This window comes from Schistocerca nitens, chromosome 2 (assembly GCF_023898315.1).
Source record: "Schistocerca nitens isolate TAMUIC-IGC-003100 chromosome 2, iqSchNite1.1, whole genome shotgun sequence".
In the NCBI taxonomy this organism is placed as follows: Eukaryota; Metazoa; Arthropoda; class Insecta; order Orthoptera; family Acrididae; genus Schistocerca; species Schistocerca nitens.
The window spans coordinates 318,801,511-318,828,556 of record NC_064615.1 but is presented as its reverse complement, the minus strand read 5'-3'; the positions used below and the strand labels follow the sequence as shown (position 1 = coordinate 318,828,556).

At 43.4% G+C, this 27,046-nt stretch overlaps 1 protein-coding gene and 1 non-coding gene across 3 annotated transcripts in view; both read left to right on the top strand.

The window, feature by feature from the left end:
• The window catches only part of LOC126236099 (uncharacterized), a 363,570-nt gene that overhangs the window by 235,134 nt on the left and 101,390 nt on the right, over positions 1-27,046 (top strand). The gene's annotated exons all lie outside the window — the stretch shown is intronic.
• On the top strand, positions 5,735-5,809 carry Trnat-cgu (transfer RNA threonine (anticodon CGU)). Its single transcript has one exon. It is a non-coding gene; the product is annotated as a tRNA-Thr (tRNA).

Sequence of the window (27,046 nt, the reverse complement as noted above, 5' to 3'; positions counted from 1 at the left end):
GAATGACATCTGACAAGGAGCTGCGTATAAATCAGAGGTACGTCGTGAAATTCCTCACTGCTGTACAAATTGCGCCAATTGAAATCCATCGACGCGTACCAGATGTTTATGGAGACGACACAGAAGACGTGGGTAACGTGAGGCGGTGCGTTTCAGTAGTGGTGAAAAGGATGTGCGCAACAAACCACGACCCGCTTGGCCCTAGTCTAGTGCCAGCCCCATTATATCGATCAATTCATCCTTGATGATCGGCATATTACGGCTGAGAATTTGAGTGCAAAACTGAATGTTGTCAGTAATGCCTTAGACGAGACGTTGCGCATGTAACTCGTCTCAAAGTGTGTGCGAGAAGTGTAAGACTCTTACACAAGACCAAAAAGCATCGAACAGAAATTTGTCTGAAGCCGATGGATCCATACGAGGCTGAAGATGACGATTTCCTAAACACCATACTCAACGAAGATGAGACGTAATATCATCATTAGCTGGAATACAAAACACGTTCTGTGTAGTGAATTCTCGTGCAAAGTAGTTAGAGAGAGAGCCATCTGATGATAAAGTGATGTGTACAGTCTTTCGGGGTAGGCAAGATTGTGTTCTTCACAATATCTTGGAGCCTACATCATCTACATCTACATCCTTAGTCCGGAAGCCACCATATGGTGCATGGCGGAGGGCACGCCCTAACATTACTAGTAACTTCCTTTCCTGTTCTACTCGCAAAAAGAGCGAGGGAAAAAGACTATCTGTATACCTCTGTAAGTGCCCTAATTTCTCCTATCTTTGTAGACATCCTCCTCTAGCGTTAGTTTTCGTCAACAGTAGTTGTCGATACTAGCACTATTTTTATGAAAACTTTCATGTAATTGTATAAACAGCATGTTATATTTCAACCTAAAATTTATGAAAAGGAATTACTTTATAAAATATTTTAGTTTTGATATTACAATCGGCAAGTACTAGTTTTGAATGTACAGTTAAATTTTTTTTGGAAACATTTGAAATTACGAATTATTTGCAGACTTAAAATTTCTATTACTAGTTACGCAATCTTGTACTGTTTACTATGTTTATTTCTGGATTCATTTATGAAATAATAATCGATATTAATAATATGACGAAAACTAGACTAGAAACTAACACAAAGAATAACTGCCAAATCCTCGCAGACTATTTCAACAAACTTCTCAACTGCGAAAGACCTACAGAGGATATTCACTACGAGACGTCTACACCAAATCCTGACGCTAAACCGCCAACCATCAACGAAATAGTAGAAATTATCAAGACTCTGAAAAACAATAGAGCCCCAGGAGAAGATGGAATTATTGCAGAACTATGGAAACTAAATGACGAAAGATTAACAGGAAAAATTCACAAAATCATATTAAACATTTGGGAAACAGAACAGATCCCTTCTGAATGGAAATGCGCACTCATCCATCCACTCCACAAAAAGGGGACAAAACTGAACCAAATAATTACAGGGGTATCTCACTCGTACCAGTCACATATAAAATCCTATCAAAAGTTCTCATGAATAGATTAGAAGAACAAGCTGACCCACAAATAGGAGAATACCAGGCTGGTTTTCGCAAGGGACGATCATGCATAGAGCAGATCTGGAATCTGAAAATGATTCTCCAGATGAGAAACACCCGAAACACAGTGGTTACTTTTGTAGATTTTAAAAAGGCCTACGACTCAATAGACAGAGTAGCTCTCTGCAAGACGCTGGAAGAATTCAGCATTGACAGAAAGACAAGAGCAATCATTCGGGAAACATTAACTGACACAATCTCCAAGGTTAAATTTATGGGGGATATCTCGGAACCATTTGAAATCCAAACTGGAGTGCGACAGGGTGACGGACTTTCACCATTACTCTTTAATATCATTCTTGAAAAAATTATCAGGACATGGGAAAAAGAAGTCAAAGGAATCCAAATTGGCATTAGAAAAGATAATAGATTCAATGTGAAGTGTTTAGCTTTTGCAGATGACCTTGCAATCCTCACAAATAATAGAAAAGAAGCTACTAACGCCATAGAGAAATTACACGAAATTGCACAAAGAACCGGCCTGCAAATCTCATATGAGAAAACCCAGTACATAGAAAGAGTGCCACAAGACAAATTGCCTATTGTGACAACCCATGGGAAAATTGTACAAGTACCACATTTTAAGTACCTGGGAGAAATCATCCAGCCATCAGGGATCAACCTAAAGGCCAATGAGGAAAGAATAAAAAAAACTACAGAAAGCATATAAACTCACGTGGAACTATTATAACAAAAAGTCCATATCCATTAACGCAAAATTGAGGCACTACAACACCGTCGTACTTCCGGAGGCACTGTATGCATCTGAAACAACACAAATAGGTGGGCAAACTAAAATCAAAGAAATAGAGAAACAAGAAAGGAAAATTCTCAGGAAAATTTTTGGCCCGATACAAGAGCAAGGAATCTGGAAGAAGAGACCAACATCAGAATTATATAAATACACAGACAAGATTACAGATACAATAAGGAAAAGAAGAATGCAGTTCTACGGACATATCCACAGGATGAATGAAAACAGAATTTCAAAGCGAATTCTTAAAGTCATCAACTCAGGCAGAGGAAAAACAAAATGGATAAAAGAAGTTGAAGAGGACCTCAGACAAGCACACATAACAGTAAATTATGCAGAAAATAGAACTGAATTCAGGAACATCATCAAAAAACATAAATTTGACACCACAACAGAGAAGAGAACAGGATGCAAATGGACAGCGGAGCGAAAGAAACAACACAGTGAACACATGAAGAAAATTTGGGCTCAGAAAAAACATAAACAATCATCATAAAGGAATTCAAGTTCAAACGCTCTCTTAAATGGGAATAATCGAAAATAATAATAATAATAATAATAATAATAATATGACGAAAACTAGTAGGAATTCATTTGTTATGAAAAATTGTAAACCATTTGGAATATTGTTATTTCCGCAGTGTGGAGTTGTAAGCTTGGCTCTGATGTGATAGGACGTGTTTTTCTACAATAGGTGTGAACAGTGTAATTTCGGTTTTATTAATGTGAAAAATCAAAATACTGTGAGATATACTAAATTGTGAGGAAATCAGGGTAAATATATTTACGTAAAAAAAATTCTGCAACGACAGTCTTCAAATTTATTTAGTTCAAACCAACCGTGAGGACCTGATGTTAGATTTCAGCTTCGAGAATCAGACGCTGTGGGGCGGCGGGTGGAATAATTGAATAAATGTTCCTATTATTTATGCTGTTTGCCGTTCTCAACACTGGCTCTCTAACTACAATATTGGCAACCAGAAAGTGATTAGCAAAACGTGAAGCCTGTAATTAGAATTCCTAGTACCCACTTCATCTGAGAAATACATTTATAGCTACAGCTTATACCTCTGAGGAATTAGGAGATTGTCTGGGATTTATAATCAAAAACCATTCTTTCTAAAATGTTCACTATATTCTGAAAGTCACAGACCAAAAAGAATCCACACAATCCAACTACCAGAGCAGTTCAGAGTCTAGTGCACTGATGCCACTATAACTGTCCAAATTAAATGTTTAAGTGAATGCTCGCCATAATTTGATGATGATGTTCATCAAACGCCACGCCAATAATGGTAGAATGTCTGTCCTGTGGCGGCACGTGAAAATACGACATACGCAAACTAAAGATAATCATTAACGTCATCCCAAAATAAACACTTTACTCGAGATTTCATGGTTACGCGTATCCCGAGTAACTTATTACTGCATCCGAGGCTGTTTATATCAACGATACCGACGCGACGCGACTCCCGGCACAGGTGGTGCGCTAATAAGTTATCGAATAAATCATTGCTTCCTTTGCTGATGGCCGATGAAGCTCTCAATTTAAATGTGCAATCAGCACACAGGTAAGTAATCATAATAAGAGCCTGACGTGGCTAAGTCAAATATTTTGGGCGAGATAATTAATTTAATTACACTACACTCAGTAGACGAGCTCTGAACTTGCTCTTTGGAGATAAACTATAGCTATAGTTTTATAGTTATTCTGTTGAAACTTCTCACATTTTTATGGTTATAGCGGATCTCCCTTCTACTTAAATTTAAACATCCTAGCTTTATTTATTCGCCTACTTAATCTATCTTGCTTCCTTAATTTCTAAGACAACCAGAAAATCATGAATTTCAACTAAAATTTTAATTTGAGAGATCCAGAATATTGTTTCTACTAAATTATTATGAAAAAGGAATCTAAATATAAATTTTTAAGTTTCTAGCTCTTTTCTGTTGCGCCAATGATTTTTACAGAAAAACATCCAAATTTCGAAAATGGTTAAAGTTATTGAACTGATATCCAACACATATTGATTTTGTATTACTCCTGACATGCTAGAAACGTTTCAGGTTATTTACTTCATTTTAAAGTATTGCGCAATATTTATGACGTCAGAGCTAGTTACAGCGGACTAGGCTGGCACACAATGGAAAGAATGATGTGAATTTTATAAGGCGTGAGTCCTACAAAGCCTAGACAAGAACAACTGGAACCATCTCAACATGACAAGCTAAGTAAACTAGAAAGTTCATTGTAACCTTCGCTCCTCTCAAACCTTCATTAAAAAAAACTTTATTAATTACTTGGTCTGGGCATTTTTTAATGTGGACAATAGATGGAAGACGGAAGGAGGGGGAGATGAAAACCTAACGCGAAATGTGCATTTGTGGCAATAGAATAGTTCTGCAGCCTGCTTCAAATACTGGCGCTCTAAATTTTCTCAACAGCGTTCCTTTAAAAGAACATTGCCTTCCCTCCAGAGATTGCTATTTAAGTTCGTGTGTTGATAGACACCTACCGGTAACAATCTAGCAGCCCGCCTGCGAATTGTTTCGAGGTCTTCCTTGAAGATCAGAATACTGAAAGATGCCATTGACTAGACTGAAAGCCAAATTTACGAAGTCAGGCCAGATAAGAATACAAACTTGCGCTTGCAACAGTATAACGCTAGAGCTCAACAGTTTTGCGACTACTGAAATCGTGGCTAAATTTGGCTAGATTATCTTAACACATTCGGCGTACTGAAGAGTGCACTTGCACTCGGTAGGGTGAGTGGTTCTGACGACGTGCAGGGAGGTCCGTGAATACGCTGCCGACAGACAGAAACGCTATTATTCAACTTCAGTTACACATTGTGTGGTTGGCTGAGAGTGGCACACACACCTGACTCAGTCCGCAGCTCGTGGCCTAGCGGCAAGCGTTGCTGCATCTGGATTACGGGGTCCAGCTGTATCTGGATCACGGGGTCCCGGGTTCGATTCCCGGCCGGGTTGGGGATTTTCTCTGTCCAGGGACTGGGTGTTTGTGTCATCATCATCATCATCCGTGACAGTGGCTAGACTGGACAGCGAAAAAAAATTGGACTGTGTAAAAATTGGGAATTTGTACGGGCGCTAATGACCGCGCAGTTGAGCGCCCCCCCCCCCCCCCCCCACAAGCCAAACATCATCACGCCTGAAACTTCCTGGCAGATTAAAACTGTGTGCCCGACCGAGACTCGAACTCGGAACCTCTGCCTTTCGCGGGCAAGTGCTCTACCAACTGAGCTACCGAAGCACGACTCACGCCCGGTACTCACAGCTTTACTTCTGCCAGTATCTCGTCTCCTACCTTCCAAACTTTACTGGCAGAAGTAAAGCTGTGAGTACCGGGCGTGAGTCGTGCTTCGGTAGCTCAGTTGGTAGAGCACTTGCCCGCGTAAGGCAGAGGTCCCGAGTTCGAGTCTCGGTCGGGCACACAGTTTTAATCTGCCAGGAAGTTTCATATCAGCGCACACTCCGCTGCAGAGTGAAAATCTCATTCTGGGATCATCACGCCTAAGTTGACCTTGGCCGGCGCTGGCTCACGGACGGCCGCTTCCTCCGACGAGGAGATGATCGCATAGACTCCCTGCGATGCTGACGATATGCCGGAGGAAGACCGACAGCCTCAGTAGGCCGTGGTCCTGACGTCAGCGGCTCTGCATGTGCTGCGCCGGCTTTGCTCTGGAGAACGGCCTCTCCTTGCGACACAGTCCTGCACGAGTTCACCACGGTGGCATGTGGTGGCTGCTGTGTGTGGATCGCGACCCACTGCCTTCCGGCAGAGACACGGTGGCTAGTTTGGACGGCAGGTCTGTGGCACTGAGGCACAAACTACCGCAAAGAACTCAGTGCTGGCGGCTGGCCCAACCCGTACTCGAACTCACAGCAGCAGCTAGCGTAAGTGTTTAAACTCAGAAGAGCCACTCTGTTGCAATTGTGGATGTGTGGGATATCGCATTGTCCTGCTGGAATCGCCCAAATCCGTCTGAATGCACAATGGGCATGAAGGGATGCAGGTGATCAGTTGTCTCGTTGGCTGGCATGGCCCTGGAGTTGTGGCTGCGTGACCTACGGTGTGTCTGCCTCACAAGTCAGGCATATTTATAAGGACCTGGTGTCCATTTGTTACATCAGAACCAGGCACGTAGCCTTTGTCTTGTCATGGTGTGGTGACACTGACCCGCCGCTACGGCTATTACAGCCACACGGTGCAATTCTCCGCAGTGTGTGGCTAGCCCGTCTCTGTCCTGTGTACATGTTACTCTCACCCACATGTCGCCACAATGCAGCTACCAGCCCATGACTGCTGTTGCAATACTTCACGGCGGCTTTGTTACCTCTTCTTATTACACTGAAGCGCCAAATAAATTGGTATCGGCATGCATATACCAATACAGAGATACGTGAACATGCAGAATACGGCGCTGCGGTCGACAACGTCTTATGCAAGTGTCTAGCGCAGTTGTTAGATCGGTTACTGCTGCAATAATGGCAGATTAAGATTTAAGTGAGTTTGAACGTAGTGTTATAGTCGGCGCACGAGCGATGGGACACAGCATGAAGTGAGGGTGTTCCCGTACGACCATTTCACGAGTGTACCGTGAATATCAGGAATCCGGTAAAACGTCACATCTCCGACATTGGAGCAGCCGGAAAAAATTTCTGCAAGAACGGGACCAACGACGACTAAAGAGAATCGTTCAACGTGACAAAAAGTGCAACCCTTCCGCAAATATCTACAGATTTCAGTGCTGGGCCATTAACAAGTGTCACCGTGCGAACCGTTTAACGAAACATCATCGATATGGGCTTTCGGAGCCGAAGGCCCACTCAGGTACCCTTGATGACTGCAAGACACACAGCTTTATGCCTCGCCTGGGCCCCGTCAACGCTGACATTGGACTGTTGATGACTGGAAACATGTTGCCTTGTCGGACGAGTCTCGTTTCAAATTGTATCGAGCGGGTGGACGTGTACTGGTATGGAGACAACCTCATGAATCCATGGACCCTGTATGTCAGCAGGGGACTGTTGAAGCTGGTGGAGGTTCTGTAATGGTGTGGGGCGTATGCAGTTGGAGTGATATGGGACCCCTGGTATGTCTAGATGCGACTCTATGGCAGGCGACACGTACGTAAGCATCCTGTGCGATTACTTGCATCGATTCTTGCCCATTCTGCATTCCGACGGATTTGGGCGATTACAGCAGGACAATGCGACATCCCACACATCCAGAATTGCAACAGAGTGGCTCTTCTGAGTTTAAACACTTACGCTGGCCACCAAACTCCCCAGACAAGAACATTATTGAGCATATTTAGGATGCGTTACAACGTGCTGTTCAGAAGAGGTCTCGACCCCCTCGTACTCTTAAGGATTTATGGACAGCCCTGCAGGATTCACGGTGTTAATTCCCTCCAGATGCAGTAGAGTCCGTGCTCGTCATGTTGCGGCTTTTCAGGGTGTGCGCGGCGGCCCTACACAATATTAGGCAGGCTTACTAGTTTCTTTGGCTCTTCGGCGTTAATTCCACTAAAAAATAGGTAGCAACACTACATTGCCCGCTCCACAGAGAAGACTCAGCGCCTCAGGTCTTGTTAAGACCTCGTTGTCCACCATAACTACTTCCACCCACTGGACCGACTGTTCTTAAGAGCTACACAATTACTACACTAATCTTTCTGATTGCGATCCATTTTCCTCGTCTCTCTTTCTCATATAGCTTAATCTTACATCTTTCAAGGGTCTCTCTCGCCCTGCTCATCATCTCAAACACGACGAAACATATTTCACTGCTAGTCCTCTTGGCATGCTTATGCGCAACCAGGTTCTTACTGTCCATTCCACACCTGCAAACTATAAAGGACACATTTTATTTCTTAATAAATTATCCTTCACATGCCAGCTTCAACGAAGTACTGTTTGGCTCCACCAAACTCTTACGCTTGTTATCTCGTCTCTTTTTTTATTTTTTTTTTTATTTTACACCAATTCCTCCTATGCTTTCCCAGCGAACACATTCCCAAAAATACCCTTAGGAGAGAACCGCATGCTCCACTACCATTCACAACACGTCGACAGCTGCTCCCATTTATTCCTCCCATCATAGCGTTCATTACGGACTGAATTATCCTCGAAATACTTGATTTGGCGGTACTCCTGCTCACTCGAAACAACTTCTTGGTGCCTGGTGTTACTGTACTATCCGAATACGCCTTTGTGTTTTTGTACATGGTTCAACTGGTTTGTCTTGTGCGACAGATGCACCTCGTGGTAGCTCTACACTGGCAAAAACTTTCTTTCCCCGGAGGTTAACTTTGGCATGCTGTTAAGTCAGAACGTTTACTTTCAGGCTCTTCACCTACTTCATGTACGTCGCGCACAGTAAACAGCTTGCTGCGTACGTCAGCTGCTTGCTCTTCAGGGTTGTGACCCAGTACTTGCAATCACATACTCAGAAAAATTTCACTCTGTGACCTGCTCATTTAACGCAAAATTGGCTCGTATCTGACATGCCCTGTACCTCGTATAAAATTGAGTGATTGACAGATTGCAATGGCTGGGGCGCTTTTGCTGTTACGCAGCCTGCCACTCTTCAAAGGGCTGCTGCATGTAGCTACAGAACAGGTAACGCAGCGAGAACGTGGCGCTCGAGAAAAAACTGAGACTGGTTATCCTCTTCCACTCTACCCCCGGAGAAGTTATTTTAATCAAATTATACTAAAATTTTTGGACGTGAAAGGCTGCTAATCTAGAAATAGTTCAACATGAAAAAACGAATAAAGGCTGTAGTAGAAGAGTCGTTAGCAAAACAGCTTATAACACTACTGGTATTATCCTTTCCCTGTTTATTGAGATGCTGTATTTAAAGTTTCTTGTACTTAGTAAAATTACACACTGCTTATATCATTCCGCAATACATTGTCGTTCGATGACACTGATTTATTTATTCTCCATTGACCGCTTTATGAAACAATAGAGAAATGAGGGTGAGCTGAAAAGTAATGCTTGCGAATTTTTTATGTGAAAATTCTTTGTTGACATTCTACATCTTTATTATTCATGTTTGCATATTTATTCCCCAACATAGCCCCCCCCCCCCCCCTTTGGCGACGAACACATTTCTCCCATCAAGAGACCAGTTTGTTGATACTGTCACTGTAGAATGTTTGACATTGTTGACTGAGTTACAAAAAAAATGGCTCTGAGCACTATGGGACTTAACATCTAAGGACATCACACACATCCATGCCCGAGGCAGGATTCGAACCTGCGACCGTAACGGACGCGCGGTTCCAGACTGTGGCGCCTAGAACCGCTCGACCACCTCGGCCGGCGGTTGGACAAAATTCTAAGATGATGATGATTTTACGGAGAAGACGTGAAAGAGGTCCTGACGCGACAGACCGTAATGAATGGATGAGGGTCTGCATAAACGTCTATAGATACTCCGCTAGCCACCGTACGGCGCGTGATGGACGGCACGTTATACCGTCGTTAGTCATTCCCCTTCCTGTTCCATTCACAAACAGAGCGAGGAAAAAAGGCTGCTATATACCTCCGTAAGAGCCCTAATTTCTTACATATTATGTTCGTGGTCCTTACGCGAAGTCTACGTTGGTGCAAGTCAAGTTCTGCAGTCAGCTTCTAATGCTTCTTCTCTATATTTTCTCAGTAGCGCCGGCCGGAGTGGCCGAGCGGTTCTAGGCACTACAGTCTGGAGCCGCGCGACCGCTACGGTCGCAGGTTCGAATCCTGTCTTGGGCATGGATGTGTGTGGTGTCTTTAGGTTAGTTAGGTTTAAGTAGTTCTAAGTTCTAGGGGACTGATGACCTCAGAAGTTAAGTCCCATAGTGCTCAGAGCCATTTTCCCCAATAGCGTTCTTCGAAAAGAACGTCACTCCCACTCCAGGGACTCTAGCTTGAGTTCCCGAAGCATCTCCACAATACTTGCGTGTTGATCGTAATCATTATAGAAATCAAGAAATAAAATTTTGTTTACAACGTAGTTGAATGTGTGATTAGTACCCATTAGTGTAAGCATTATTAGTACCCATTAGTGTAAGCATTCCGTTCTCGTCAGAGATGATTATTTAACTGATTATCTATTCTCTTCGTGCACTTACCTGAAGTAAAGCAGAGACATGTTAAGATTTATTCACTACTACTGAATGGAAATGTGGAGGTACAATTGTACTGTTTTCAGCAACATCTCTCAAGGAGCATTTTCATCTCTATTCTTAATCCGCTGTCCAGCTATAGGATTCGCATCTCGGAACTTCGTGTCAGATGATCCTACAAGGCAATATCCCCCCCCCCCCCCCCCCGCAATTTTAATCTAGTTTGAGCTCAAGTTGTATGCTTTCCATGGATTCCTGGCCGGACATGTTCTCCTCTTAAGAACCCTACGAAAGCTGCTAAAAAGCATTCCGAAATGTATGGATCCATATACTAGTTCCGTTACCCCACTGAGTGACGATATGAAATCTCTCTGAGAGACCTATATTGTTTTTCTGGTTACTTATATGAGCTGGAATGCAACTTTTTTTTCTGCTTTTGTACTGACCTGTGTCTTGTGAAAATTATTTCCCTGTTTTTATCAGGACTTCTAGGTCCACAATGTTCATTTGATTCGAAGTGATGAATGTGTGCTGAAATTTTGTTCCAAGTTACACATATTTTCGTAATTGCTTCGTTTTATGACTGACATAGTCACTTGCTCACCATGTATGAAGTAATCCTACAACCGAGAGATTATTTTTAATTGAAAGATACTACGGAGTAACAAAGTATGAACAAAAATTACTAAGGGACAATGCCGTATCACGCTTCTACCCATATTCCCTGTCACACCACAGATAACGGACCATCTATACATTATGGACTGAATCCGTAGACACGAAGGAACGACTCTCAGTCGTTGCAGGCAGCTCTGGTGGCCCATGTAGCTACGTTACTGCGGGTAATCTCACTGTCGTAAAGCATGTAGTTTGTGTCCTCTCGACCCGAAGTAACCCGATAAAATCTAAGAAGCTCTTTGCCGGAACGAAGGTCATAGGTTGTCATCATGCAATTAACACAGGATTCAAGAACTTTAGAAACAGTTCTTGTGTCTTGGATATGAGTTGCTTTCAGTGGGTTATAGAAAAGCGTAATTTTGTTTCTAGACTGTAACTCTAGAACACAATCGACGCTCATTTGTTGTTTGTTACTTTTTCACCTTGATGTTTCTGACACAGAGTGTACGATCAAAATTGAAATAAAGTTTTTTTTCCGCTTTAGTTGCTTTCTCTTACTACAATTTATTCTCGTTAGTTTTGTTGTGCTGCGTATTTTTTTAAAGCTGGTTTCAGCAAACAGACGTTATGGACTATCTTGTAAAAACACTTAGTTTTTCTCAGCACTGGTTTACAAATTGAGGTGTATTTCCTACTTTAATATAACTCTGCGGATTCATTATCGTTTGGAGGACAGGGTTACTGTCTGGGTTTAAACATTACAACTGTCTCTCGTATTTCTCACTGGTTTCAGTAAAAACCACCTTTTTATCTATGGAATTTTTTAATCATTTATCCAACGAATAATCCAATTAATCAGTCTTTTTTATACTGGAAATTCGTTGTGCATCTGTCCTGCTTTTTTCTTTACCCACGCTGATCCCTCCCGGCTCTCTTCCTCTCAGCATTCGCTTGGCATATATTCTTGCAGTCCTTAGCCGCTTTCCTCCTTTCATTATCAGTGTTCTACCTGGCATGATTTACTCTTTACCATACTATTGTCGAAAGATTTCCTTTTTTTGTTTATCTAAGAGGTTTATGCGAAGTTCGGATGCTTTATTGCAACATGAGTAGTCGTATTTCCTCTCCCCCCTCCCCCCCTCCCACCCCTCCCTCCGTCCTCGTTCATCGTTCTGACCAATATAAGAAAAAAAACTATTGACAGATTCTACGGACCGTTCAAAATGCCGTTTCCACTGGTAATCCTATATAGGGACATCAGTTTCGATGTGGAGTACCTTCCTCTGCCAGGCAACGACCTCATTCCTCTGTTTGGTCTTGAAATGTAGAACTGGACATATTACATACACGAAATATCTATTGTGTATTGTTATTGGCAATAATTTCCATATATTTTTAAACTTAAAAAAGGGGCAAATCCCGTTGGTGTCGCGTATATTTTCTCTGATTATGTGGCAGACGACGACTTCCTACCCCTAGCCTGTATTAAGTGTTATAGACTATGTTGGTAACCAAACGACTGTCTGTTACTGAACTGAATATTTCGACATGTTGCAAATGTGGTTCATATTCTAGATCTTGGTCGGTAAAATACACTACTGCCATTAAAATTGCTACACCAAGAAGAAATGCAGATGATAAACGGGTATTCATTAGACAAATATATTATACTAGAACTGACATGTGATTACAATTTCACGCAATTTGGGTGCATAGATCCTGAGAAATCAGTACCCAGAACAACCACTAACGGCCTTGATACGCCTGGGCATTGAGTCAAACAGAGTTTGTATGGCGTGTACAGGTACAGCTGCCCATGCAGCTTCAACAAGATACCACAGTTCATCAAGAGTAGTGACTGGCGTATTGTGACGATCCAGTTGTTCGGCCACCACTGACCAGACGTTTGAATGTGCTGGCCAGGCAGCAGTCGAACATTTTCTGTATCCAGAAAGGCCCGTACAAGACCTGCAACATGCGGTCGGGCATTATCCTGCTGAAACGTAGGGTTTCGTAGGGATCGAATGAAGGGTAGAGCCACGGGTCGTAACACATCTGAAATGTAATGTTCACTGTTCAAAATGCCGTCAATATGAACAAGAGGTGACCGAGACGTGTAACCAATGGCACCCCATACCATCATGCCGGGTGCTACGCCAGTATGGCGATGACGAATACACACTTCCAATGTGCGTTCACCGCGATGTCGCCAAACACGGATGCGACCATCATGATGCTGTAAACAGAACTTGGATTCATCCGAAAAAATGGCTTTTTGCCATTCGTGCACCCAGCTTCGTCGTTGAGTACACTATCGCAGGCGCTCCTGTCTGTGATGCAGCGTCAAGGGTAACCGCAGCCACGGTCTCCAAGCTGATAGTCCATGCTGCTGCAAACGTCGTCGAACTGTTCGTGCAGATGGTTGTTGTCTTGCAAACGCCCCCATCTGTTGACTCAGGGATCGAAACGTGGCTGCACGATCTGTTACAGCCATGCGGATAAGATGCCTGTCATCTCGACTACTACTGATACGAGGCCGTTGAGATCCAGCACGGCGTTCCGTATTACCCTCCTGAACCCACCGATTCCGTATTCTGCTAAAAGTCATTGGATCTCGACCAACGCGAGCAGCAATGTCACGATGCGATAAACCGCAATCGCGATAGGCTACAGTCCGACCTTTATCAAAGTCGGAAACGTGATGGTACGCATTTCTCCTCCCTACACGAGGCATCACAACAACGTTTCACCAGGCAACTCCTGTCAACTGCTGTTTGTGTATGAGAAATCGGTTGGAAACTTTACTCATGTCAGCACGTTGTAGGTGTCGCCACCGGCGTCAACCTTGTGTGCATATCACAGCATGTTCTTCCTGTCGGTTAAATTTCGCGTCTGTAGCACGTCATCTTCGTGATGTAGCAATTTTAATGGCCAGTAGTGTAATGTATACGAATTTATAGGATGTCTCTCGTAAGAGTTATCAGGCGCATTTGCTGTGGTGTTTCAGCAGATATTTGCAACTTAGTTATTGCACTGTGTAACCGGAGCCAGCCGAAACAAATAGTGGTCACTACGTCTTTCATTCGACGAGCAGTGTCAAGACAAAGCGTCGATTTGTTCCTCGTTACAAACAAAAATATTTTTAAAGCGGAATATTACGTGCCCATTCGATAGAACGATCCTAGAATAGACTAGTGCAATGTTTTTGAATTATCGATGTGTATTGACAAGGACACGAAGACAAACCAATACTCTTGCAACGACAGCGCTGCCCTGACCCGCGCTGTAACTGCTACCGCCAAGCATGCGGCGCTACTGACAATGAGCCACCGCTGGACTGCTGTTTATTCTTTAGTGTTCCGCTGCCCCTGGCAATACAGGGTATCGTACTAGACTAATTTGTGAGCGCTCTATCGAATAGGCATGTAAAATTCCGATTTAAAAATAATTTTGTTTGTAATGTGCATTAAACCGATGCTTTCTCTTGACACTGGGCGTCGCGTGAAAATCGTGACGAGTCTTAATAAAACGAAATTGCAAATATCTGCCGAAACGTGCCTGACAGACCTGGTATAAACGTCGACTAGGTTTGACCGCAGAGATATGTGATGCGAAAATGATATATATGTAGCTGATGTTCATTGATGGTGCAGCGGTAGTGTGTGTGTGTGTGTGTGTGTGTGTGTGTGTGTGTGTGTGTGTGTGTGTGTGTAGATAAGTAGAGGAATTTAGCTCTAAGCAAGTAGGATATGTAGAAAAAGTGGAACAATTCTCTCTTGAATGCACTAAGATAAGCATCTCATGCGTAAGAAAATTGAATCCCAGATGCAGCGAACGAGCTGGCAGTCGTAGTAGGAGAGATGGGCGACTGACACGCCACTAGCGCGCTCGATGTCAAGCACTTTGGCTGATTGCTGCTTGCTGGGACTGTGTATTTATGTCTGCGTCTCTTGCCTGTTCTTTCCCGTTCCCTCTTTCTCCACCCACCCACCCACCCACCCACCCACCCTTTTACGCCATTCTCATTTTGTAGTAGCTGTGCAGTCCATTACGTTAACAGTTTGCGACGTCTAACAAATTCAAAAATATTTCCCAACCACTAATGTTTAGTGAACTTTTGCTGTTGAATTTTAATTGCCTAAAGAGATATTGGGCTAGTAAACGTGTAAGTGCAATTCTTGGCAGGTAGTTTCAACGCCCCGTCGACAGCGAGATCGCTATGGACAGAGAACTATTTCGGTTGGAAAAGGTGGGAGAGTGAATTCGCTTTATCGAAGGACTTGGAAAGGAATTTGCCATAGGGAAATCGCGAAGGAAAACTGGAGTTGCCATGGGATTGATGCCATGTTGTCTTCTGAATAGTTCAGTCCATTAAGACTGTGTTGTCTCCCACAGTACGGCTGGAATTTATTTTGTATGTAGAACAAATACTTACCTCTTAAGCCAAGTGCTAAGATACCTCACCATATTTTTTGTAATCTTCTTTCGTAAAATTTCGGATTTTTATTCCATGAAAATGTCTATTAATGTATTTTAACACTCTCTTCGTCAGGGCTTTCGTTCTTCAGCCGTTAGTTTTAAAACAGCTGACAATTTAAGATCGAACGGCAGCATCTTCGTTTAATATACAAAATGCTGCAAAAACACCATATGTACAAGGATTTTGTTTGTACTTTTAATGACGGTGGAATAATGCAGAATATTTTCACCTATTTCCACATGAAGCGCCTTCCAGGATAATCATAAGGCATTTTGTTTATTTATAATTCAGCGTAAATTTCAACAAGGAAGCATTATGTATGCACTCCTTACCAAAACTTCTCTGAAGTAAGTGTGCGGACTAAGAGGCGGCATTAAAAAATCGCTGTAGGAATAGCTATATAATTTTTTCGCGCGTAGTGCATTAATTATTGAATAAATTTGCTATATACTGCCTCCTTTGTTGTATTTGTTTCGATCACAACGTCTTTTATTACTTTAGGACAGGTGATTAGTATCTTAATAGCTTCTGTAGACTTTCTTAGCTGTTCACCGCAGTGCATATCTTCAGATATGTTCGTAGAACCGCAGTCTTCTTTCTCAATTTCCGCAGAAATTTATTTGTTCGCAATTTATGTTTTTAGCTCTTATATTTAGGTACTATTGTTTCTCCTATTATTCAGAGTTTTCCAGTGTATACTTTTTGTTAAAGTGGATGCATCCAGTCATATACACACTTCGTCACTTGACGACGACGATGACGATGATGACGACGACTGGTTTGTGGGGGCGCTTAACTGCGCAGTTATCAGCGCCCGTGCAAATTCCCAACCTTTCCTCAGTTCAATCTCGCCACGTTCATGAATGATGGTGAAATGATGACGAAATGATAACACCAACACCCAGACATCTCGAGGCAGGTGAAAATCCCTGACCCCGCCAGGAATCGAACCCTGGACCCCGTGCTCGGGAGGCGAGAACGCGACCACGAGCTGCGGACTTGTCGCTCGAATTTACAATAAACAAGCCAAGTAATGAACAGTCTTCGAGCCTAGTCGTTCCGTTTTACAACAGATTAGTTCGTGTGAGACATCTTAGCAAAGTCGCTGAGCAAAGTCGCTGTGTCGACACAGTCTTCTCTGTGACACGGCTGTTATTCTGTTTTATTTATGTGGTTCAATCCGACCTTATAGGGTCACAAGTACCTTGTTCAGCACGCCTTCTGTCTTCCCAATACCTCTTAATTTCCTCGTTGGTAGTGGTTATCTCATTTTCTGTGATGTTAATTTTCATCCTGCCTAACAGCCACTTACGGTTTTCCTGTAGCTGGACATACCTTTCACAGTTGTGTAAGAAGTTTTCGCCGTTTTCAAGTTTTTTTTTTCAGTCTGCGACAGTACGGTATTATAATTTTAAAAAAACCTTTTGCAGTTATTGTTTGTTGCTCTTGAGTCTCTAAGTGCGACTACACGAATTACAATTTGAACTAACGCTGAATTCTACAAGCTATGTTTTGTTTTTCCTGAGCGTACAAGGACGCGTGGTTGGTTTTTACTTCGTGGCTACGCTAATGTCTAGCGACCAACCACACATTTTCGCGACAAACCACACACATTTTCGCAGTTGCAATTTATAATCAATATATCTGTAATCAATCATTTAAAATGTTCAGGCAGAAATTTTATATGCAGTGAATAACAAAAATACGTAATTTTAACAGTACACTCGAAGTTTTTTTAAAAAAACAGTTTATTGTTCTGATTCCTACACTGAATCAACTTAACGACTAAGCGAAAGACCTAAATCAAAAGGAAACCAGAGCAATATGTCACGTTATCTAACGTGTAAATTCCAGTAAAACTTCGGAAAAGTTCAGAGCTCATCGGCATACGTTTTAAAAATTAAGTTCCGCCGATCAAAACGGCAAGTACAAATCGCTCCCAAAAAAAGTCGCGAAATATCTCTTGAGTTTTTGCCCAGCCTCACCTAGCGTGAATTATTCTGACTTCACAAGCTAGCTAAATCACCGAAATATTCGTAAGTATTCGCTGCCGAGACGCGTGTGTGTGGGGGGGGGGGGGGGGGGAGAAGCCACAGGTCCCCGATTTCGTACTGTTTCGGACACCACTGAAACGCGACCTGCTCCAATTCTGATCACAGAACACCAAAATACCGAAAGTGCAACGCTATTGTTAGGATACGGAAACATAATGACAGCAGCGAACCTAGTGGCCTGGCAGTAAACTCCGAATAAGAGGAAATAAAAAGCGAAAATCTGTATTTTCAATTCGAAATACGCGGTTTGGAGGACACTCTTTTTTTCCTTTTATACCCGTACTATGAGGGTGGGCCTCATAGTCGAGTAGCAAAGAGTATGCCTGGAATATATTCGAGAACTTCTCGTAGCTCGGGTTCAGTCATGTAAAATTTTGTAAATGATGTCGTGGGCGCCTTTTGACTGTAAAATTACTTATTTTTGGATGCCAGTATTGCAGTTCCCACCACCAAGTAGAAATAATTGCACCTTAGCTAATGTCAGAGGGTAAAAATTATCTAACATGACATGACGCGATACAGCATCTGGTTTCACTGCATTGTGTTCCAGTTTAGGTGTTCTTGTGTTTATTGTTATCTTTGAATTTAATTGTGAATATTTTATTCGTACTAGGCTTTATTTTTTGCATGCATCCATAATACTGATTGGAGTAAATGATTCCATTCTGCTTTTGTTTCTTATAAAACATAAGTTGATTTTGTAGCAGTTCGGTGGGCAGTTGTACCTGCCTACAAATTTTTGTGGGAACTGCTCGATTTAGTGCGTTATATTGTTCCCATTCTGCTATTTTATTTAAGTTCGCATGCGTTTTTCGTACTTTCTCGCATTTAATGGTGAACTCCATGTTAGCAGCTTTTCATAGAATTGGTATTCAACTTTGCCGCAAGTTGACAAGAATTGATTATGGCCTATGTATTTCAGCTTTGAAAGGTGTTGCTTCTTGCAACTGGGAATACTTTGTACTCTTATTGTTAGTGAATAACGCATTCTTCCTTGCAAACGCTGAAACCGCAACCTTAGTTACCCAAATGTGTTAACACATTAGTAACAGATGTACAGCCGGCCGGTGTGGCCGAGCGGTTGTAGGCGATTCAGTCTGGAACCGCTCGACCGCTACGGTCGCAGGTTCGAATCCTGACTCGAACATGGATGTTATTGATGACCTCCGATGTTAAGTCCCATAGTGCTCAGAGCCATTTTTGAACAGATGTACAAACATATACATTGTAACAAATAAATATACTATAATCATCCTCCCATTCCATGAAAATTTAAAAACAAGTAACACATACTGTCAAGCTTTCGTCATTAGATCTACTAATGAATTCTGTGCAACCAGAGTTCATTTAATGCAGTAGCATTCAGTATGGTGGAAGTACGTTCACGCGATGCCACACAATCCCACGTATAAATATACACATCGATGTCGATTATTTTTGCTGCATAGTACCTGGCACTTAAGTGCGGGCCGGCCGAAGTGGCCGTGCGGTTAAAGGCGCTGCAGTCTGGAACCGCAAGACCGCTACGGTCGCAGATTCGAATCCTGCCTCGGGCATGGATGTTTGTGATGTCCTTAGGTTAGTTAGGTTTAACTAGTTCTAAGTTCTAGGGGACTAATGACCTCAGCAGTTGAGTCCCATAGTGCTCAGAGCCATTTGAACCATTTGAACTTAAGTGCGTACTGTGCAAGAAGCAACATCACTCAAAGCAGAAATACATAATAAGCTGCTAACACAGTTCTCCGTTAAATGTGAGGAAGTACCAAAAACTGATTCGACGTTGGCAAAAATGGAAACGCGTCGCCAAGTCCAGAAGGCCAGGAATGTTGACGAACGGCTGCTGCAGCAGCATAATACATGCACATACGTTGCAGAGGTTGTTTAGACTACGCTGTAGACGTTTCGCTGGAAACCCGTAACACAACCTCCATACAGTCTCGATCACTGTCCAAGCTATTTCCATGTTTTAGGATTCCTGAAAAAGTTGAGATTCGTTCATTTGCTTCGGGATGAAGAGGTGCACGCGTATCTACAATCATGGTTCCGTCGGTAACCGCAAACATTTTTCCATGAAGGCAATGACCGTCTTGGCTCACAGTGGGATAAGTGTACGCAGGGTTATTAATTAAAGCAACACTTTTTTCCTCGGCCATTTTCGGTTGACAAAAAAGCAGTTTGTTGCGGAACAACGTGGAGTATTCTCGCTTCAGCCGCTATAGTTTCATGGAGTTCCGACAGGTAGCGGCGCTATACGTAGCATTCAGAATGGCGTCTGTAACGGAGGTGCCAAGATGAACTATCATGAGTTTCTTTTAACGGAAAACCAGAACATCGCAGATATTTATAGGCACTTGCAGTGTGTCTACGGAGGCGTGGCAGTGAACAAAAGCACGGTGAGTCGCTGGGCGAGGTATGTCACCACCGCAACAAGGTCTACATCTACATCTACACTCCGCAAGCCACCCGACGTTGTGTGGCGGAGGGTACTTTGTGTACCTCTATCGGTTCTCCCTTATATTCCAGTCTCGTATTGTTCGTGGAATGAAAGATTGTCGGTATGCCTCTGTGTGGCCTCTAATCCCTCTGATTTTCTCCTCATGGTCTCTTCGCGAGATATACGTAGGAGGGAGCAATATACTGCTTGACTCCTCGGTGAAGGTATGTTCTCGAAACTTCAACAAAAGCCCGTACCAAGCTACTGAGCGTCTCTCCTGCAAAGTCTTCCACTGTAGTTTATCTATTATCTCCGTAACGCTTTCGCGATAACTAAATGATCCTGTAACGAAGCGCGCTGCTCTCCGTTGGATCTTCTCTATATCTTCTATCAACCCTATTTGGTACGGATCCCACACTGCTGAGCAGTATTCAAGCAGTGGGCGAACAAGCGTACTGTAACCTACTTCTTTTGTTTTCGGATCATTCCATTTTAAATCACTCCTAATGCGTACTCCCAGATAATTTATGGAATTAACTGCTTTCAGTTGCTGACCTGCTATATTGTAGCTAAATGATAAAGGATCTTTCTTTCTTTGTATTCGCAGCACATTACACTTGTCTACATTGAGATTCGATTGCCATTCCCTGCACCAAGCGTCAATTCGTTGCAGATCCTCCTGCATTTCAGTACAATTTTCCATTGTTACAACCTCTCGATATACTGCAGCATCATCCACAAGAAGCCTCAGTGAACTCCCGATGTTATCCACAAGGTCATTTATATGTATTGTGAATAGCAACGGTCCTACGACACTCCTCAAATCACTACTCCTTTGGAAGACTTTTCTCCATTGAGAATGACATGCTGCGTTCTTTTATCTAGGAACTCTTCAATCCAATCACACAATTGGTCTGGTAGTCCATATGCTCTTACTTTGTTCATTAAACGACTGTCGGGAACTATATCGAACGCCTTGCGGAAGTCAAGAAACACGGCATCTACCTGGAAACCTGTGTCTATGGCACTCTGTCTCGTGGACGAATAGCGCGAGCTGGGTTTCACACGATCGTCTTTTTCGAAACCCATGCTGATTCCTACAGAGTAGATTTCTAGTCTCCAGGATAGTCATTATACTCGAACATAATACGTGTTCCAAAATTCTACAACTGATCAACGTTAGAGATGTAGTGTATAGTTCTGCACATCTGTTCGACGTCCCTTGTTGAAAACGGGGATGGTCGCGCAATCCTGTCCGTTCTTCTGCATCACAGCTGTGACTCCTGCGGTGTTGTAACCTGCGGACACTGTCACTCGAGGGTCGACGGATCTCAAACAAATACCTCGCTCCACAGCTGGACGTCTCTGTCTGTAGTTCGGACGCTCTCGTCCACCAGTTGGGGAACTCGAAAGTGTGTGCTTACTGGGTTCCTCGCTCCCTAATAGAAGACCGTAAAGAGCAACGAAGGACCATCAGCCGCTAGTCATGGCGACGATCTTCTGGAACTTTCAAGGAATTACTCCGTTTCATATCCTGCCACTAGGTGAAACGATCAAATCTAAAGTGCCGTTCTGCAACCCTCAGGAAACCGAAGAAATGACTTTAGAATGTTTGTCTTTTCAAAGACGCAGACGAACTTCGCCTTCTCCATGACAACGCAAGGCCTCACAAAAAGTCTGCGCACCCGAGAGCAGCTCACAAAACTTCGTTGTATTGCTCTCCCTCGTCCACTCTACAGCCCGGAGCTCGCACCTTCCGACTTCCATCTGATGGCTAATGAAAGGTGAACTCCGCGGGAAGCAGTGCATGGGTGGTGATGGTATTGATGCAACAAGACATTGGCTCCGACGTCGGCCAGTAGAGTGGCACCAAGCGGACATACAGCCTTCCCAGTAAGGCGTTGTACGGCCGTTGCATGGAAGGGAGATTACGTTGAAAAACAGGCTCCTGTAATCAAGAGTGGGGAATAATGTTGTGTGTTGGAATCCTGAATTAAACCAACCTGCTTTCAGAAAAAAATTGTCGCATTACTTGTTGAAAGCTTCTTGTATAACAATTACGGCGATTGCTTTGGAAAGAATAAACAATTTACTTACTTTCCCATTTGACTGTTCCTTATATTTACTTTGTCGCAGTCGCAATGTCTTGTACGCATTCGATTTAAATTTCTCTTTTTTAAAAGTGTTGTTGGTTTTTCTGTAACAATCTTGGAGAGATTTTTATTAAATGTGTATCTAATTAGTGGTTAAGAAACTTCCTGGCAGATTAAAACTGTGTGCCCGACCGAGACTCGAACTCGGGACCTTTGCCTTTCACAGGCAAGTGCTCTACCATCTGAGCTACCGAAGCACGACTCACGCCCGGTACTCACAGCTTTACTTCTGCCAGTATCTCGTCTCCTACCTTCCAAACTTTACAGAAGCTCTCCTGCGAACCTTGCAGAACTAGCACTCCTGAAAGAAAGGATATAGCGGAGACATGGCTTAGCCACAGCCTGGGGGATGTTTCTTGAATGAGATTTTCACTCTGCAGCGGAGTGTGCGCTGATATGAAACTTCCTGGCAGATTAAAACTGTGTGCCCGACCGAGACTCGAACTCGGGACCTTTGCCTTTCACGGGCAAGTGCTCTACCATCTGAGCTACCGAAGCACGACTCACGCCCGGTTCTCACAGCTTTACTTCTGCCAGTATCTCGTCTCCTACCTTCCAAACTTTACAGAAGCTCTGGTAGAGCACTTGCCCGCGAAAGGCAAAGGTTCCGAGTTCGAGTCTCGGTCGGGCACACAGTTTTAATCTGCCAGGAAGTTTCATATCAGCACACACTCCGCTGCAGAGTGAAAATCTCATTCTGAATTAGTGGTTATTTTGGTCACTCAGTTCTGTCATGGCGTGTGCTAATGCCCCTCGACAATGTCTAAGTGTACCAGGCTTTTTCCAGGCGACAGGCTTACGTGTTTCTGTCCTGCAGCTGTGGGATTTCCCATACTCGTCCGCCAGTCACTGAGTCTGAATACCGTAGTCACCAGCTGGGCATTGGCGAACGCTATAGCTATAGCGGTTGAGTTCAGCCAGTGCAGCAGGCAAGTTCCCACAGCCGTCGCACACACGGTGGCACAGTAGTACTTTACTGTCCCGTCACAATAAAACGCGCTCGCACAGCAGCATGTGCTTTTTCGAGTTCTGGTTTTCAGCATTATAGGGCTGTACCCTCAAAGCTTCATTTTCCTGCCCCCAAATGTCTATCAAAATCTTTCGCTTCTCCTCCAAATTTCAGTGTCGGAGGCTTTGAAATGAGTTAACCAAGGAGATGGGATGCCACTGGTCGTTTTCAAGTTGGTTCTGGATGAAATTGACAAATAGAGGAGACTGGCGAACATACAAATTGAGTAACTGCCCCTTCTTCGAGAATGAAGATACAAAAAATGACAGTGATAAATCTTCATAAAATTGAAGTGCAAGCTGTCCAGAAAATTGTGTACACTAAGACTCAGATATTAAATGTGTAGATGGATTGGTAAATTGAAGCTCAAGTCGTAGAGAATGTAGACAGCCTCCTGTGTCTGAGGAAGGACATAATAGGTAAGCTACAACAGACGAACAAGACGTTAATGTACAGATAACTAATACATCAGAAACTACGATGTGTTGGAACACCAAAATGCAACTATGTAGATAGTCAGAAACTGGCCTAACACTGTTACGCGCAATGAGAGACTCATCTTGGACAAGATACTTTAAGAAAGGGTATGACCGAGCAAGGTGGGGCAGTGGTTAGCAAACCGGACTCTCATTCGGGAAGACGACGTTTCAAACCCACCATCCTGGTTTAGGTTTTCAGTGATTTCTCTAAATCACTCCAGGCAAATGCCGCGATGGTTCTTTTGAAATGGCACAACCAACTTCCTTCCCCATCCTCCACTAATCCAATGACCTCGCTGTTTGATCCCCTTCCACAAATAAACCAACCAACCAACCAAACGATATGACCTGGCACTTGGGAACTAGCATCTCAGAAACAGCGATATTGCTCAGCTGTTCAGATATTGCTTTCGTGATCATATGTGGAAAGTGCTTGGAGGACAGTAAGACCACGAGCAGGTCAGAGGGTGTTTGACCACCTCATCTCGTCACGGGACGTGAAGGTCGGTGGCTTGTCTGTTCTGTACAGCAGGACAGGCGGCAGTCTAGGCTGATGTGACGACAGATTGCTATTTTGTCGGAGGCACTAGAGTGGCCATCACGAAATTAGACACAACAGACGACTCCACCGTGTTCCCACGTTGATCCAACAGCATAGTCACTTAAGTTTTCTGTGTGGATGGGATGAGCGAAATTGGGTCATGTCTGGATACGCCGTCATCCAGGTGAACGGCTACTCTATACACGCACCGCGCCACGCTCACAAGCCGGGTGGAGCAGTATCGCTCTCTGGGGGACATTCATCTAGACTTCTGTCAGTCTTGTGCTGGTAATCGACGGCACCACAATTACTTTGAACTCCGTGAACATTATTGCGGACCACTTGCATCTATTCGTGTTTGATCTCTTCCCTGACTACGATGACATTTTCCAGTGGGATGATTGTCTGCTCATAAGGCCAGAATCATACCACAGTGGCTTGAGGAGCATGATGGTGAACTTGCGGCCAAACTCGCCTGATCTGAACGCCATGGGTTGCTGTCAGGCGTCAGCCCCGCGTCCGCAAACCACCGGCCCACATTTTAAGTCAAGGACGTGATCTGTGTGTAGACACCTGGTGCCACACGTTTCCTCAAGCCTACTAAGGACTTTTCGAATCCATGCCACTCAGAATCGCTGTTGTATTGCGTTCCTAAAGCGGACCAACCTAGTATTAAGTAGGTGGTGAATGGTCATTATCTCTTTAATGTTCTGGCTCATCGGTGTAAATCCACATTACGCACAATAATTTACATCGGCTATTGTCGGCGTAGGCGTAATTGATGTTCCTTCCTTTTATGCTACGTTCCGATTTTTTTCTTCAGAATATGCCCATTACGTGCTTGTGTTCGTTTAACTACTCTGCATGTATGTCCTTTACTCTGTGTCTGCATTTACGGAGAAATGGAAAGCAATTTTTTCATCAGAAGTGTCATTACGTTCGTTCATGCTCTGATTTATGAATGTGAAATCTTGCGTCATGTAGCGTATACATGTCCATATATTGTTCAACGGTTTCTCACTGCGTTGGCCATGAACTCAGTTTATTTCAGATTAATGAATCTGAGATCAGTGTAGTACGTAAAATAAAAGTTCTGACTGCTGCTTCTCGTAAACGTTCATTTTCTCTGTTTCTTTTTACTGCGGCCAGCATTCCACTTTTTTTTTTGCCTCCCGTCCTCGCCATGTCTTCTTAGCTAGCATACCACAGATGACTCACAATTTATTGTACGGCACTTCCTTGGTCAATCCATTAGATTCTTTCCTGAATAGCTCCTTCTGCTATTATTCCAATTATGATGACGTTATTAAATGCGCTGTAAGAGTGCTTCCAGACGGATCTGGTTTCCTACCCCCCCCCCCCCTCTCTCTCTCTCTCTCTCTCTCTCTCTCTCTCTGTCCCAGCTGGTCGTGAACATCCTTCTGCAGTACCAAATCTCAAGAGTTTCTAAACGTCAGCTCTCTTCTTTCCGGTTATCCGAGTTTCACACCTATGTGTGACCATACTTCAAACGTATTTATGAATCGTTTTCTTATTTCTATATTGATTTTCTTACTAGTGAGTTAGTTGTCTCTCGATTTAAATTCTATTTTGGGCTCTTGGCTTATTAAGAGTATCTGTCTACAGTTAGCTACTGAAAGCGCTCTCGGAAGTGGTGTTGCCTCATCAAAGCAAGCATCGGCACGTAACACAGTCTTCGTGAGTCTCCCACAAGCTTTCTTGTCTGCTCAGCTCCCATGACTACTCGTAAGACCTTGGGCACAGTAATACACTACTTTACGTACGTCGTAGCCGCGCAGTTATTGCACATTTTTATTGCTCTGTCCCCTGTTTGATAGGCGGTCGTAGCTGAAGCAGCGCTTATTATATTGGAAATCGTCTTCCTTCTCAACCACACTGTTTTAGCCCGAACTATACACCAGGTACGTTTCATAAGTCATCAGGCGCATTTTCTATGGCACTTGGTCAGATACTTGTAATTAAGGATTTGCAATGAGTAGATGGAGTCAGCCCCAACAATTGCTGCTCATCGCCTGTTTCTTGCGACGATCATTGTGAACGAAGAACGTCGGCTTGTTTATAATTACAATCAGAATGTGTTTTTTTAAGTGGAATTTTATGCGCCTGTATGATAGATCGGTGCAAGATTAGTCTATTGCGATATTAGATCTAACAGAAGTGTTTTCAAAGAGAGAAGATTAACCAGTAGTCTGGCAGCGTGAGTGTATCTGCTGTAGGGCGGCAGACAAGACAGCGAGACACAAGAAAAGACTTTGGTAATACAGACGTGGTGAGCAAATGTTTACCGATTCTTCGGTGCCTTTGGTTGTTGCAGACAGCATCAGAAGAGAATTGCCGAGAGGAAGCCACGTAACCGCGGTACTAATTCAGCTCGGTACAGAATCGTAATGTATTTTCCGCATCTCTAACACGATAACATCTACTGTATTTTACTATGTCTCGGAATTAAAAATACTGCCAGCTCCAGTGCCCTTTAACAGTCTGTTGTCGAACAGTTTGCCGGCCGTTGTGGCAGAGAGGTTTTAGGCGCTTCAGTCCAGAACCGCGATGCTGCTACGGTCGCAGGTTCAGATCCTGCCTCGGGCCTGGATGAGTGTGATGTCCTTAGGTTAGTTATGTTTAAGTAGTTCTAAGTCTAGGTGACTGATGACCTCAGATGTTAAGTCCCATGGTGCTCAGAGCCATTTGAACCATTTGTCAAACGGTTTACAATTTGTTGGCCTTTCATCTTTGTCCAGATTGCCGCCTCGCGTTTCGCTTG